This window comes from Ornithodoros turicata, chromosome 2 (assembly GCF_037126465.1).
Source record: "Ornithodoros turicata isolate Travis chromosome 2, ASM3712646v1, whole genome shotgun sequence".
In the NCBI taxonomy this organism is placed as follows: domain Eukaryota; kingdom Metazoa; phylum Arthropoda; class Arachnida; order Ixodida; family Argasidae; genus Ornithodoros; species Ornithodoros turicata.
Window position 1 is genome coordinate 134,497,706 of NC_088202.1, and position 15,651 is coordinate 134,513,356.

At 45.3% G+C, this 15,651-nt stretch overlaps 1 protein-coding gene across 5 annotated transcripts in view; it reads left to right on the top strand.

Moving 5' to 3' along the window:
• Positions 1 to 15,651, top strand: part of LOC135384104 (uncharacterized) — an 87,209-nt gene that overhangs the window by 66,419 nt on the left and 5,139 nt on the right. The window lies entirely within an intron of this gene.

Consider the following 15,651-nt stretch of genomic DNA (forward strand, 5'->3'; position numbering starts at 1 on the left):
CAGTGTGTGGCCAACTAGAGGATACGCTGCTCCCTCAGTCCTGTTGTCTTTACGCCCTGCAAGTTTATAAGAAGGCGGCTGTTGCACGGCACACTGTCGCATTGTCGCATTGCAGCGGATCCCCGTACATGTCGGCATCAGCGGTAATGAAGAAGCAGACAGAGCCGTCTTGAGCGCCCATCAGCACGCAGCTCTTTTCCAGATAATGATGTCTCTGGGCGACAGTATAGGTACTTTATTTCGACAGTCACCGGTCTCCAGATGCAGGCTCAATGGCAACACTACGTAGCCCACTCCCTTCTCTATGCTGTAGATGCCACGATTTCTCTTGAAATTCCTCCGCGACTGGTGCGCCCTTTCACTGCACTCTTCCACCGTCTGCATGAGGCTGAACGTTGCCTTTACACCTGCCATCAAACACCGTCTTCCACGTCATCCTGGCTTGTGGGCAATATCACGAAGAGCGGGCACTCGTGGAAGCTGCTACGCAACGTATTGACAAACGGCCGTTCAACGTCGCGAAGATTCTCGGACGGTGGTCGAACGCTGCCCATCAGATACAATGCCTTCGTCTTCTTGCGGAGTTATTGCGCTCCAGCGGTCCGGCGACGGATCCCTGAAAGTGCTCTCCCATCATCATCCCCTCACGGTGAATCGCCCACTTCATCGTCATCCAATGTATGAGTGTGTGTGTGTGCGTGGAAGCGTGAGGAAATCGTCAAAACTCTTGTTTTGAACTAGGCCGAAATATTCTCGGGGAGGTCAGAAGGATTTGCCAGGAGGGGATGTTTAATCAAATACAAGTAAAGTTCCTCTGCTCGTTCCTGACTAGCAGTTAATACTCCGTTTTGCCTTACAAGTTGCGCTTACAAGTTGAAAAAATCACTGTGACCTCCTCAATTTACGATTTGTGTCCGGTGGCAGTTTATGGATCATAGTGTTGAACCAGCTTGTTCGGAAAATTTATGGACAAAATTTATCGGCACCTATGAAACATCCATCAGTGTAGTGCTTGTGGTGCAATCTGTTGCCTTCGCTGGTGGTGTTCCGCCGCATGCGCATTAACAAGTACGTGACGAACAATATTAGAATCTATCGCCTGACGAAACACTCGGCGAAAAGAGAAGTGAATCCGACGTGTAGTAAGAACACACACTTGTTCATTCGCAGCGCGCTTGATGGAGCTAGTATAGCGACACACTAAAAGTCTCAGATTATCGTTGTCACGTATACGTTTCAAATTTCGCGCGCTTCTTTGGTTTGGAGCCTGGAAAAAAGATCTACGGCAGGAGGTACATCATTAGCAAACATCTGAATCCGGGAATTCTTAAGGCGCTCTACGACTTGCCTATTTTGTCTTAGCTGAAAAACTGATGCTTAAAAATACGCAATTCATCTCAGTTGCTTCATGAATTAGGGGAAATGCAAAAAGTTTCGGATTCCAAGTGTCCAAGTAGCATTCCCTAATTAACAGCGCGTGTTTCTTACGAACACTATCTGCTGGCTCACGCCGCTGAAACCTGCCAACGTCAGCCTTTATCCCTTTGTTAAAGGGACAATGAAGATATACTTTATAATTTGAAAGTCTTTATCGTTTATGGTCCTCGCGAATCAATTGAAATGCTGAAAAGAAGGCGCAGTCGTCGCGCTGAGTAAATGCTGTCTTTGCAAATCCCCTGCGTTGTTATAACTTTAGACTGGCTCGTATCTCGCAACTTGAATGACACATGGGCTTGAAATGGCACGCATTTGTTTGTTTATTAGTTGTTTATTACTTTACAAAGCGTATGAACAATTCACTGAGCGGCCACGGTGACTCAAAAGGTGGCACGATCCCATACCCTGATACAGTCGTTTAAAGGTCCTGCAAAGCCGTGGAGCTGCAGTCTCAGAAAATTTAGCAGGAGCCCTAAGTTATCTCAGCTTACTAGTTTCGGCACAATCGCATGTAGCTTTTAGAAAATAAAAACTTGAAATTTATGGGCAACACTGTGTCGAAGTAGCCGCATTGCTCGTCAAGTACGGCGGCAAAACTACATTGCATGCGCCTAACACTGTGTCTAGAACAAAAGAAGTCGGCAACCTGTCGGCTACGTAGTCCGTCTTGAGTAGCAAGCCAGTCGGGAACATAGATCACCGTTGCTTGACAATTTGGGGATGATTTGACACCAGACGTCGCCTCGGACAGTTTTACCGCAATTTTACTGACAAATTAAAAATATTTAGTGTTCCCTCTCACACATATAATCTGTTGTGCTGGGTTTACAAGCAACAAGCTGTTAAACTACGGCGCCCACATAACCTGTCCGTCTTCAACCTTACGGTACCTTTGATTGTGCGAGCCGGTCGTATAAAACGATTGCTCACCTCAAAGGGCACCTCGAAGGATAAAATGTACGAATGTACGAACAACAACTACTACATGAATGACAATGGGACGAGGTGATTCACCGCAACAATTGCGGTACCCTACTTCAGTGCATGTGGGTTAATATGTGAGTGGGATGACGATGATAAAGATGAGGCATACACACCCGCACACACACATGGCACACGCAAATGAGATATCACACACGCGGGAGCGCCGTAACTAATGGGGATAACAGTTCATCCGGTCGGCCACCGGGGATGTAGTGCCGTGAAGATCACATCTCCGCATTCATGGCAAAAACTCTGCTGAGGTCAGAGGAGTTCAAGCAAGATAGTAGACGTCAAGAACGTCGTCCCGTGCATGTCACATTAGATAACCAAACCATATCAACCCACATGAAGTGGCGTAGAGTCCCGCAGCCTAAACGAGGAGACACCCCGAGACATTATCATTCATTATTTAATTTTTGTTGGTGTTGTCTCGTTGCCACTATTGAAACCACCTAATATTCTTATTAATGGTTGCAACTGCAGTCGCATCTTATCTGTCAGTTTTCGTGCGAAATATTAAAAAGAAAGAAGCTGAATAATATTAAAGAATCGGGTCTGCGCGCAAATGTCAATGAAGTATGCGTAAACTCATTCCTATAAAAAAAGGAAGAAAAAACATTTACTTTAAAAGACTAAGCTAAGAAGCGGTCTTTCTCCTGAGGTACAAACGATGTTAACGATTAATTTTATGTCCTTATCAAGACAAGCCGCATTTGATAAAGTGGAGTATCTGCGGCAACCACTAGCACCGCTTTGTAATCTAAGAAGTGCTGCTGAAACATTGGAAAGAAAAGCAGTGAGAGACAATTGCAGACACGAAACAGACCGGTGCCGTGTTTTCCTCGTCTGAGCCTCGCGAAGCGCCCGCCGTCGCTGTGGATTCGCTATAAACGACACGGAAAAAAGCACCTTATAGGATGAGAGAAAAGTGAAAGCTACTTGCTCGCCGCACAGCAGCAGCGGAGAATTACGAAGTGCCCAATTGCTCTAATGGGTTCCTTTTGCCAATTAAGTTTATAACAGCTAAGGAAGTCTGAAGACGGACTCAGTTGTTGTTCCTGAACGTGTCAAGATTCTTATATATATATATATATATATATATATATATATATATAGCTGAAATGAAAATTGAAACACAGACTACGAAGGTACGGGAAGTAAGAAAAAAAGGATAATTTATTTACATTTAAGATACTTGGAATGCTAAAAGGGTTGTCTACGTTACGGCGGAAGCTCCGCCTTCGTCAGGACAAAAATATGTCAGTGATACACAGAGCTTATAAAGGCTCGCATAGTGACGTCATCGGGAAAGGGAAAACCCCGCCACCTGGCGGTTGTCAATGGGTCACGTTCGAGAATGTTGACTTGTCAGGTTCAAGTGTGATGTCATCGTCCTTGGGGGAGTGGCTTTGTGCAGGTTGCGCCACCCATCCGTTTTTTCCCTTTTTTCTTACTTCCCGTACCTCCGTAGTCTGTGTTTCAATTTTCATTTCAGCTACATATATTCGCGGTCGTCCGAACCCCATTCACCTTATATATATATATATATATATATATATATAAAATGAAAAAAATAGCCGGAGCCCTTTGGCTGCACGTATAGCATATGTTTGTAACTCAAACGTCGCCATGCTGTCCAGTACTGGCATGGCAACGTTTGAGTTACAAACATATAGATATATATATATATATATATAGTTGAAATAAATGGGAGACAGAAGACGAAAGTAGGGGAAGTAACAAAAAAGGGGGTTATTAAAACTTAAAAATTATAAAAGTTAGGGAGGATGTCTACGTTACGGCGGAAGCTCCGCCTTCTTCGGGACAAAAGAGCTAAATGTGGCCTCGAGGCTGATCGGCTGGCCGTGTATTTGTCGTCTGGAAGAGCATTGTGCAAGCGTATGTGCACCCTCTGGCATTGCTGAGTAAACCCGCGCAATGCGTGCCGACGAAAATCGCCAAATATCTTTGTAGTGAATGTTGCGCTATACGACCGCCACACATCAGCGTGTACGCTTTGAAATCTAGACTGCGTTTATTTGGGGTCATTTGGTGGTTACGTCCAGAAACACATTGGCTCCATATCTGGGCATTGCGCCAAACGCGTTTAAATGCGGTTGTTTTATAGGGCCAGCGTTGACGGTCAATTTGTGGCGAAATTTGTTGGGTCAATTTGTGACTGGTCACTGAACATAGCCAGAAAAACATGTATCCTCCAGAAACCAGAAAACTCATATACAAATTGTAAACCAGAAAAACTCGTATACAAAAACGTTTTTGTATGGTGACGGCATCAGCTGCTACTAACGCTTATAGTACGATGACCTGCTTCAAATGGAAATCTGGACCTACTCGAGGAATTGTTGGTATCCCACGAAAGGCTTACGCTAGATCACAACCTTACTGTTCCCCGCTTTCTGATCCCGAAAACGCAGCCTATTCCTCTCAGCCACCGGATCCATTACTACTAAGGACATGCAAATGAGATTGACCATAAATCCTTCGTGAACGCAAGACCTTCAATAAGTTTGCCAAACGTCATTTGAAGAGGCCGCTACATCCTCCTCGACACGGTCTCTAAGCTCCATACGGAATTAGGAACCCACATCAAAGCCTCCTCTTCTGTGCTGTCAGATCCGTAATCCCCCCCCCCCCACACCCCTCGGCTCGTAGGCGTCATTACGTCACTGACAATCTGCACGAAGCTCTTACAACATTCATAACGAGATTGTGATGGCAGTGACACCTTTCCCTCCAGTAACCTTGAAGCAGCTTTGCGTATACTGCCGCCAGGCGGAGGAGTGTCGCTGGCGCCGTGAGTGTGGTCGGACCCTGGGGTTGATGGATCTGAGGAAATTAGGGCGGCTCTTGGCAGACAAGTGCGATGGGATTGGTCAGAGCGTCCTGAGTTCCGGTTGTCGCCATTTTAGTCACTAGGCTAACACAGGACGTGAGCTGTGGCTGCACTACGTAGCTCAGGGAAGTTATTGGCCTCAAAAAGCCGGTATGTTTTCCGTGTACATACAAATGTTTTCTGTAGAAACCCGGCGTCCCCTCCTCGCTATGTTTGCGAAGTTGAGAGTGTAATATGAAGGTTTTCGAGGGTACGTGTTCTGACAGCTATGACCGAGGCATGGCCGGATGAAAAGTTTCTGAGGAGTCAACGCAATTTACCATACAGGTTGGGCACGAAAGTCCTCCCTTGCATTCCGAATGTGATTTGTTTTATGGACACTTTGCGTGCGGCAAAATAGGCGCATGTTTTCGATTTGCTAGTATTGCACAGTAACGTAAAATATGTTTGTAATATCCGTGGGCTGAACGGGACGTGGCAGAAACTTTTGTATTCTTTGTGTTTTGCTGGAGGAGGTTCAGCAGTTGCTTCTGTTTTCTTTCTTTGTGCTCCAATTATTTACAAAGTACTATGACGTAAGTCTACTAGCATTATCATGCACAGTCTACTTAGAGATGCTGGGCGCATTATTGCCAGAGTAGCTCATACGCCATTAAACCCCAACTCATCATCATCATCATCAACTTCTTAGAGAGATCAGGACACATACTGAGACTCTGAGAGGTATCCGCCCTACTCCCCTAGCATGCAGTCGGCGGCACTTTGTACTAAACAACACCTTCTACTTAAAGACATCCCACCTGTCCCCCACTCCTTCCTGCTGTCGTCTCTCCATCTGTCCACGTCTGTACGCCGCTCATAGCCACAGTCGCTACGCGGCGCTAGCACAGAATAAAAAAAACTTAATGACACCAATGCAACTCACAAAGAACGAGGCGCTAACCGTTTATTATGACTTTAAAACGATAGCGTTAGCTCCCTCCGTGATTTTATAGAGCCAACCCCCACGTGGTGCCCTGTGACCACGTGGTGTGGTCACGTGTCGGCCCTAGAGAGCTACCGCATCCAAGCACGTTTGGCACAATGCCCTGAGACGCAGCCATTTTTCCCTGTCCCTTTCATTCTTGTTCGTGGTGCTATTTTAACGTCCGCTATCCATACGCCACTCGATATATGAGTGCGAAGTCGGAGCAAAACAAATTTGCAAAACGCGCGTGTCATCACCCTTCTCTTGGCGACCTTATCTCGTTCATGCAACCCAAGATGGTTCGATAACTCAAAGCGACTCATGCATAACTGAACAGCATCCCCGCTCAATTCCTTTTTTTATTTTTTTCCCTCGCAGTGTATGACGTGAACCAACCAACATGCATTACTTTAAATACACTGCGTTGAAAGGGATCAATGTCAGGCATCCCCTGCACACTTCGGCAACGCTGACACTTTCGCGGCACGAGGGAAAAAAATCGTCTGCGCTTAATATCGCAGAAGCGGAATACGTAACGAGAATCTGGCTCAGAAAGACACCACAGCCATTATCATTGGGGCTTAGCGATTTCCCCACATTTTCCCGCTCTGCTTGCTTCCTTTTTTCCCCGAGAACCTTCGGACCACGCGCCATAAACGGCCAAACGATCCAGACCATTTCGCTCCAATACGCCTCCCGTCCGCATGTATTTGCATACGATTTGTATCCTCGCAGCCGGCTGGAGGAGGAGAGAGAACCATATAAACTTAGTGGAGGAACCGTCGAACAATATGGTGAGCTGAAGCACTCCCCTCTCATCCTACTGAATTTCTTCGCCTTTTTTATGACGTCACTTCCTGGGCCAATTTCCGCTTCTTTCCGCTTAGCGGTAGTAAAGGGTGAAAGCGTGGGTGAGCGCGATACGCCGTCAAGAAGAGCACAATGAGGTAATCAAATAATTTGTACCCTGCGCACCGTTTTGTATCCACCTAGCGGGTCGAAGAGGAAACGGTAAATTGATGGTAAAATAAGATCAATGCTCGCGTGGGTGGCGCCGCCTAGTGATCGTTAATCGCAAAAGGCGGAGATATACGCGTAAATATTGGATGGCACTGCCAATTGAGGACTGTGCGTCATACCCCTTTTATGGAGAGGCAATTTGTTTTCGGGTTCCGCTATGACTTTCCTGCTGCTGTTCTTCGCCTTGGGGACCGTCAGAAATGCTGGAGCATGAACGCTTGAAATATGGCTTCTCGTGTTGAGCGTGATGCACAGCCGAAAGAAATGAAGAGGGTCTGATATTTACGGAGAGGGCGAAGGGACCCTTCGTCTTTGTACTTCATTAAGCGGCACCCTCACAGACGTTTTCCTCAAAATGCTCTGCATTTTGAGATTGCGCTCTTTTATTCTTGAACCTTGAGACATTAAGTGAACTTTAGTGGCGGTTGATTACGCGAGGGCCTCTAACGCATCTATTTGTTCTTTCTTGGAGAATCGCACGGATGATATGGAAGAAAATATGTGGCGTGTTCTGTGCGTCTTGCTATTTAAGTGACACGTCGTCTTGGCGTTCTGCTATTCTAACGAATACGTTAAGGCGCAATAGTGCATGTTTATGGAGTGTGTTATTTATTTATTGGAGTGTGTCGGGTTGTGTTTTTGTGTACCAGTGTCTTGAGCTTCCTAAACAAGCTCAAGAATATGCTTCCCATTTAGTTTTATTTCTTGAGTTCTGCCCAGACTTGCGCAGTAACTTGAGTACAGCATTTAAGTTAAATGCTTTCACGAGTAACTTGGTATCTCGCAAATACCTTGAAAGTTCAGTCTCTACTAATCTAACTTAAATGCTTTTTGCAATACCGTCTGCTCATTTTGCAAGTTACTCTGCAGGTAATTCACTGCGGGTGACAAGGAGCTTGAGCGAAGGATTCACCTTTGTCTCGGCAATGCGCTTTTTACTGCGCATATGCTGTAGCATATGCATATGCAGCATAAAGCATATGCTGAGGCATTCCGGACATCCACGTCGCTCTTGGGAAGAGGTAGGATGCAGTGCCTCGTGTTTGGGAGCATGCATGAGGCGGTGTGTTGTCATTAAAGGTATGCTGATAGATTATTCAGACACCTATCAGGCAGGATAGAGCAACCGTGCCGATACCTGTAGAGAGAGAGAGAGAGCACGGAAAATATGAATAACGAGAGCGCGGATAAACGTGCACTAACAACTCCCGAAATATGCATGCAGGTATGCACCAAAAGTCTTCGAAATGTGCGATAAAAACTGTGAACATGTGCAATGTTTTTCATCGTTGTTGGTATGAAGGCAACGCATCCAATACATATTTGACAAAATTTGAGCATTGTATTAGGGATCACACGGTAAAATAACGCCGATTTCGCTCAGGAGCGCACAAGAAAGAAGGCTTGCGCCACAGGTATAAATCATGCAGATATAAATCAGCCAAGGTCGTGTTGAAGACTGGAAGGTGGTGGGTTCGAACCCTATCACCGCCTGTGCTGTCTCGGGTTTTCCCTGGGTTTTCCGAAGAAGTTTCCAGGCGAATGTCATCACAGTTCCACCGGAAGTCGGCCCGGGGCGCATAGTAACTGCCCTGTCCCCCACTCCTTCCTGCTCTCCTCTCTCCATCTGTCCACATCTATACAACACTCACAGCCACAGTTGCTTGGCGACGCTTACGGGCACGGAATCAATATATATATATATATATATATATAAAGAGGGGGAAAGCCATTAAAAAAAACAAGTAAATGATGCTAGACGTGTTTGAAATTCAAACTTACAGATTAAAATGGCTTCTATGGCTGCACGTAGAGAAACAGATACTCATTGAACGATGCCAATCCCGAATGATGCGCAGCTACCCAGGGCCGACGAGCCGCAAACACGGCGAAACACGTGTCCTCTGGTGCTGTCGCATCGTTCAATGAGTATATATATATATATATATATATATATATATATATATATATTTATTTATAAAAAGCGATATATATATGTGTGTGTTAAAGAGGTTCATATACAGTGAACCCTCGTTATTATGACCATAGTCGTTCCCGAAAATGTTGGTCATAATGCGGAATGGTCATATTAACGGGGAAGGTTTGCAGAGGTTTCACTGCATTGTTCCCCAGGAGTATGGTCGTAAAGCTCGTATGTCAGATTATCGGGGGTCATATTAACGAGGGTTCACTGTATATCAGACGGCTGTGAAGTTGAATAAAAGTAAAATAATAAGACGTGGACGACAGATTACGGGAAAGTTAACAAAAACTAGTTTATTTAGTGGGTAATCTAACACAAAGAATATGAGACGTTTAAACGAACGGTCGACGTTTCGACAGTGCCATTGTCTTCGTCAGCCCTAAAGTGTTAGGAATGCCCTGTAATCTGTTGTCCACGCCTTATTATTTTACTTTTATTCAACTTCGCAGCCGTCTGATACATCAACTTCTTTAACCTATAAATATATATATATAAATAAATCTGAAGGCTTTACTTTCTGCACAGTGCAAGTTGAAATGCGAACGCCGCCCGGCTTCGTAACGGCAAAGAAAGTGGCGAAGGCGAATTGAATTCGTCACGCGACAAATTCGGCTACTTCCGTAAACAGCCCCCTCCCCTCCCTTCCCCCGAGGGAAAAAAAAGCGAAAGAAAAACCCGCCGCTTTCGCGACAAATATCGGCCAAAGGCCAAATCATCCGTTGTTTCAAACCAAGTTGTTTCTGCGGTGGTTACACATTTTGAGCGTACCGCAAACACGGTCTGACGATCACGTGGAAGTGGCACTGTATAGCGTGGTGTCACGTGGCCCTACAAAACCACGGACGGACAAACAGTGTAGTTTGCCATTTATAAAGCTATCGCTTTAATACACATTTGTCTGGCAAGTCATGTCGACCGAACGTAGAAAGAAGCAGGAAGCTTCTCGTCTTACACTGTTAGCTTGCGTGTTAGCTTAGCTCAATTGGTAGAGCCCTGGACCGGTAACCCAGAAGATGTGGGTTCGATCCCTACTGCTGGCTAACCTTTTCAGCGACTTTCATCTTTCATCGTTTTCTTCTTTGTCTTGCTGTTGACAGGAAGTGGAACGACGTAGTATCCAACACTCTTTCAGTTCCTAGCATAACAGAGTTTAACACAGCCTAAACGTGCCACTTTCTACATCTCGCCTCATTGCATGTAGTACCTATGTGTACACATGTGCTGAATCGGTGCTATAGCCCCCCAATTCTTCCCAGCCTTACCGCAGTCGCTCCCATGAGTATATGATTCCGCCGGGAAGCGGCTTGTTACTATTTTCTTCTCCGTCATTCCGTCGCTTCCTGCAGTGTCTATGTGTGGTATGAGAATGTTCTGTCTGTTGGTATGATGGTCGTCTGCCCTTTGCAGTGATGAAAGGGTACCAGCGACGAGACGTCACTTTAATGCAATGCACTAAAACTGAACTGGATAGCGCACCACATACTGTTTTATCTTGTCTTCTTTTTTTTTTCTTTTTTTTTCGGGGCAACTCACTTGATGTTCCCCTGATGTTTCGTTTCTGCGAAGTTGTAGGTAGAATGCTATCAAAAATAAATAAACTAAACTAAACTAAAACACACAAACACACGCCACAGGTCTCAGCTTTCGTCCTATTCGTTTTCTCTGGATATTTCATCAGCGCCTCCAAACACTCATCCTATGAAGAAATAGTGCCCGTGACGCATTGACTTTTAACCTTTCGAAATATCACCATGAGCTGCGTATAGGATGCCTTCGCCGTTCGATGTCTCTAACCAAGAACGTTATTCCGAGCGCGTAAGAAATATCGCTCGCGTCTTGGCCTCGTATGTCTCTGCCCGTATTTGCCGCATACGAACTACATCAGTAAGATAGGATCCGCAGATGGGTTTGAAGATGGTGTCGCTTCCGAAACGAGCCTACGTATTTCGAGAAAAAAAATGCTGTATACATGCTAGGTCCTCCTTTGCGTTACTTTCTAATATGCTTACGGAGCAGAACAATGAGGCTTGTGCAGTGACGACACGTTTAGTCACGTGACTTGGAAAAACATACTTACAGTAGGAGGGCATGCCGTTAGTTGTTGCAGTATGCGTGCAAATACGAGGGAATATTGAAAAAAAAAAACAAGCTGTTGCCTCATTCGGCCTGCAGCATGACGACTGTGACGCATCTCTTGTGTCACGTGGTTCAAAGGCTGCGCATGACGTCATCTGTACGAGCTTCATTAGTACTTGTCTGTGTACAACAGAGAGCGTATAGCCATGCTCGTAGTAGCTTCGGTTAGTGTTTAAGCGTGCATCGGAAGTCGCATTATCATTGTCCCAATGAAAGCCCTCGTATATTGTCGTCATCTCGCCCCATATAAGCGATTTGCACACCATGACACTTCAGAAATTCAATCAACTCTTAGCCACTGGTTACAACATCACGTTTCAATGGGTCCCTGGCCACATAGGCCTGTATGGAAATACCCGAGCAGATGCAGTAGCGAGACGCGCTGGGTCTGATGACACTTCAGCCCTGGCACCTCTGCCGCTTACAGCCTCCACATGCCGTCTACATATTCGCCGCCGGTGTGCCACATGTGCTCGGCAGTTCCGGGCCGAAACTACGACTTACAACCCATTCCTACAGTCTATCGACCCATTGATGGGTCATCCCTTGCCACCGCAGTCGTAAAGAAGAATCCCTTCTCCAACGCCTACGACTCAATGTTGCCCCTACACCCTCACTTCTCTTCAAAATGGGTCGGCTAAATTCACCAAAATCCCACAGCGGCTCCTGCATTGTCAGCAGCACCTTCACCATAGGAACACCCTCCGTTGCCGTCTGCTCCAGATTGCCTGTAACGACTTTTCGTTGTCCGCTCCCCTTGGCCCCGTCCTGCATCTCAACCAGTGGGTTTTCTCCGAGCCTCAGGACTCGTGAACTGCACGTGACGTTGTTCTAGTGTCTCTTTTCTTCTTTCTTTCTTTCCTTTTCTTTCCTTTTCCCTTTTTCTCTCTTTTTTTTTTTTTTTTGAATAGCAAGCCGGCTCTTAGCCTGGCTAACCTTTCCTTTCTTTTTTTCTTAATAAACATATCCCGTCCCCCCAATGAAAGCGAAAGCAGAAAGGCCCGTACCAGTGTGCCATAATATGAGTAATATTCTGCGAGCTTTACGCCCGGTTCCACCAAAGCTGGTTAATCTTTGAACCTGGATAAGGGGTTGCTAAAACTTTAAGTGAACTACTCAATCCTTTCTTTCTTTCTTTTTTTATATAAACGTTAGGTGAAGTGATGAGCGTTTCAGTGGCAATATTTCCCTTTAGTGAAGCAGAGTTAAGCGTAAGATACCAGTTAAGGGGACCGTTGATCTCGTTTCAAATGTTAACCGGCGTTGGTGCAACCGGGCCTTAGTATCCCGGAAAACACTCACAGTGACGCGGGTTCTGAAAGTACGATAAGCGCTCTCCCTATCTGTTTGAAGCTGGGGGACATCACATTGCTGAACCTGGATTTAAACAACTCTCTTTGTCGGATGTTCGTGGAGTCCTTCCCATGTGCTAAAACTCGCTATTGACTCAATTCCATTACCTAAAGAAACCGCGTACCGCGTTATCCTCACGTATACATAATCGGTAGCGCTCTCCTTACGAGTGCACCACTGAATCGTTTGAACTAAGTGTTCAAGAATCCCGCGTTGTGTCCTCAACGAAAGATCTGCAGGCTTCCCGGTAAGACTGCTGCCGCATATCTTCGACCCACGCTAAGACATGGTATCTTACATCTTCTCCGAACCCCCAAATCCGAAGCCTACGGATAATCTCCTGTATCTTCCGAAACAAGTAACATGGATTACCGAAGCTCAAATTTATTTCAGACACCGCCTATAAATCGAAGAGAATAGCACCCGGAATTTTCTACGTTCGCAACATTGTCGTTTTATCTTTCGGCTATTTATTTAGATATAAATTACTCATTGTTCTAGTTGAGAAATGGAAACGCTTTGTCGGTTAAACTGGAACGAATCAACCACAAATTATCTGTTTCAGTCTTTGAAAGCGAAACTTCCGTTTCTTCTGATTCGATGATTTTGCTCTGGTTTTTTGTTTTTTAATCGTTCGGGATCGTAACGTCTTTGGTGCTTTTTTGTTCGAGTTAGATCGTGTGTTCTTGTTGTGAGCGAGGCTTTTACGTACCTCGGATTAAGAAAGACAGCGCCGCATTTTCCCGTTATTTATTTTGACGACAACATCTTTCGGGAGGGGCTTAGCTGGGAGGGAGGGGGTTTTGTAGCAGCGGGGCAAAGGCATATAATCCCTCTTTATGTAAGACGAAGGAGGTCTGGAAGGGAACTGCATGCCCTATAGTGAACCTTAAAGAAATTCAAGCCGGATTGCAACATACTGTTGTCGCTAGTTCGAATGCATTCGTACAACCATTGCACGACAGGGACTGCATTAGATATCGAGAATGAAAGGCTCGCCATTATTTTAATGAACTCCGTAACTTTAGCGGGGCGGCGACTTCCTATTGCATCAGTGGTGGCTATGACCTTAGTTGCCCGTGCACCATAAAAACCCAAATAATCATCGTCGTCATCATCATCATCATCATCATCATCAGTGATGGTCATATCTATCATGGCAACTTCTGAACTTGGACATTGGGAGAGGGAACCTCTTCCTCACAATTTCTTCGTTTTTCTCATTTCTGACTCTCCCAGCTTTCCTTCTACCCTGTCGCTCATAATTCCTATACACTTTTCGTCCATTTGCACAAGCAAACCTATATGAAACAACAACAACTACATGAATGACGTTGCAATGAGGTGTTTCACCGCACTAATTGCGATGCCATAGCTCAGTGCAACCTTATATGGAGTTCAGGCGAAAAGAGTTCATTTATGAGTCAACACGTTGTTTTCCAAGCTTTGCTTCAACAATCCAGAAACCGCGTGAAGACAACAAAGGAAAATCGTGGGACAGCAGACATAGTGCTTTTTTTCCCTTCTTTTGTGACACAGTCACACTATTGCCTACGCCAATGCTGTGCTCCAAGTTAGATCCGCAGCAACGAAAAAGAAAGAAAGAAACAAACAAACAGCAAGAACGGGCACTAATTTTTCAAACCATGCCGCGTGCAATATACTAAACGAGATCTCATTAGAGATGATTGTGTATGAGGGCTTCATCGGTTCGCTTAGCAGCTGGGCATGCGGGTAACAACAAAATGAGGCAAGCACCCCGTTGCCTCAACTTGTAGTTGGTGAACAGCTCGCGTCTGCTGGATTATGCACGCGTGTAGCTTGGTGTTCAAATTAATCTTCGTAGTTAATGCCATAGGGAGTATCTCGACATTGTTCTATAGCGTTTTGAATTGATACCAGGTTGTCCCCTACGATCTATTACGGTGTCCTCTTTCAGGAATATATGACGTCGTGACTACTGCGGATATTGTGGTGGCAATTACGATTACTAAATTCACGTAACAATGCTGGGTCCTTGGCCACCTGACAAGAGGGGTGCTGCCTTGGCAACGCTTGTGACATTTATTCGGAGCTCTGAGTTGGAGTCAGTCTATTAGGGGGGGTATGTTTATTCACACAAAAAGGAGGTGTAAGCCAGGCAAGTGCCGGCTTGCTACTCCTTTAAAAAAAAGTCTATTAGGACCGTGTGATTCATTGTGCGTAACGTTAACCGGTGATTTGGCCTTCGGCCGACAGTTATCGCGAAAATGGCGGGTTTTTCCTTTCTATTTTTTCCCTCTTTGGGGCGGGGAGTGTACTCATGGAAGTAGTCGAATTTGTCGTGTGACATATTCAATCTCTCCCTATTATTTTTTCGCCATCATCAACATCAACATCAACTAAATTCTACCACACACACACGCGCGCACATAAATGGGATGATGATGTGGTGAGTAAATTCTACCAGATACGTATACATAGATCGTTAGAACACTTGCTGTTACCCCGAAATCAATTCTTCTTCGGGTTTTTGCGTGTGATTTTTTTAACCCGATTTTTCGAGCATTCTTCTCGACCTTCATGGTCGTTTTTCTGGATTTTGTTTTTTCTCTTTGCTTTTTTGCTGATGGATGCTGTGGAATATGTGGTCTATGTTTTACACACCTTGACGCTGATATATCAACCGTATTTTTTTTTGTGTGTGTGTGGAACCTTCGGTCTTCCTATTGCGGACGAAAGAAATACGAGTCCGTTTGCCATAATTTTCTACAAGCGTGTTGACGGTCAGCGTGCGGCATTCGAAGTGTTGGGCCTCCTTACCGCGTGCATTGATCCCGCACTCCATGTATTCACTATGAGCACTTCACAAAAAACTGCCACGCGAAAGCAAAAGTAAAATGGATGTATATGAGCTAGGTTTGTCTTGAATGGCAT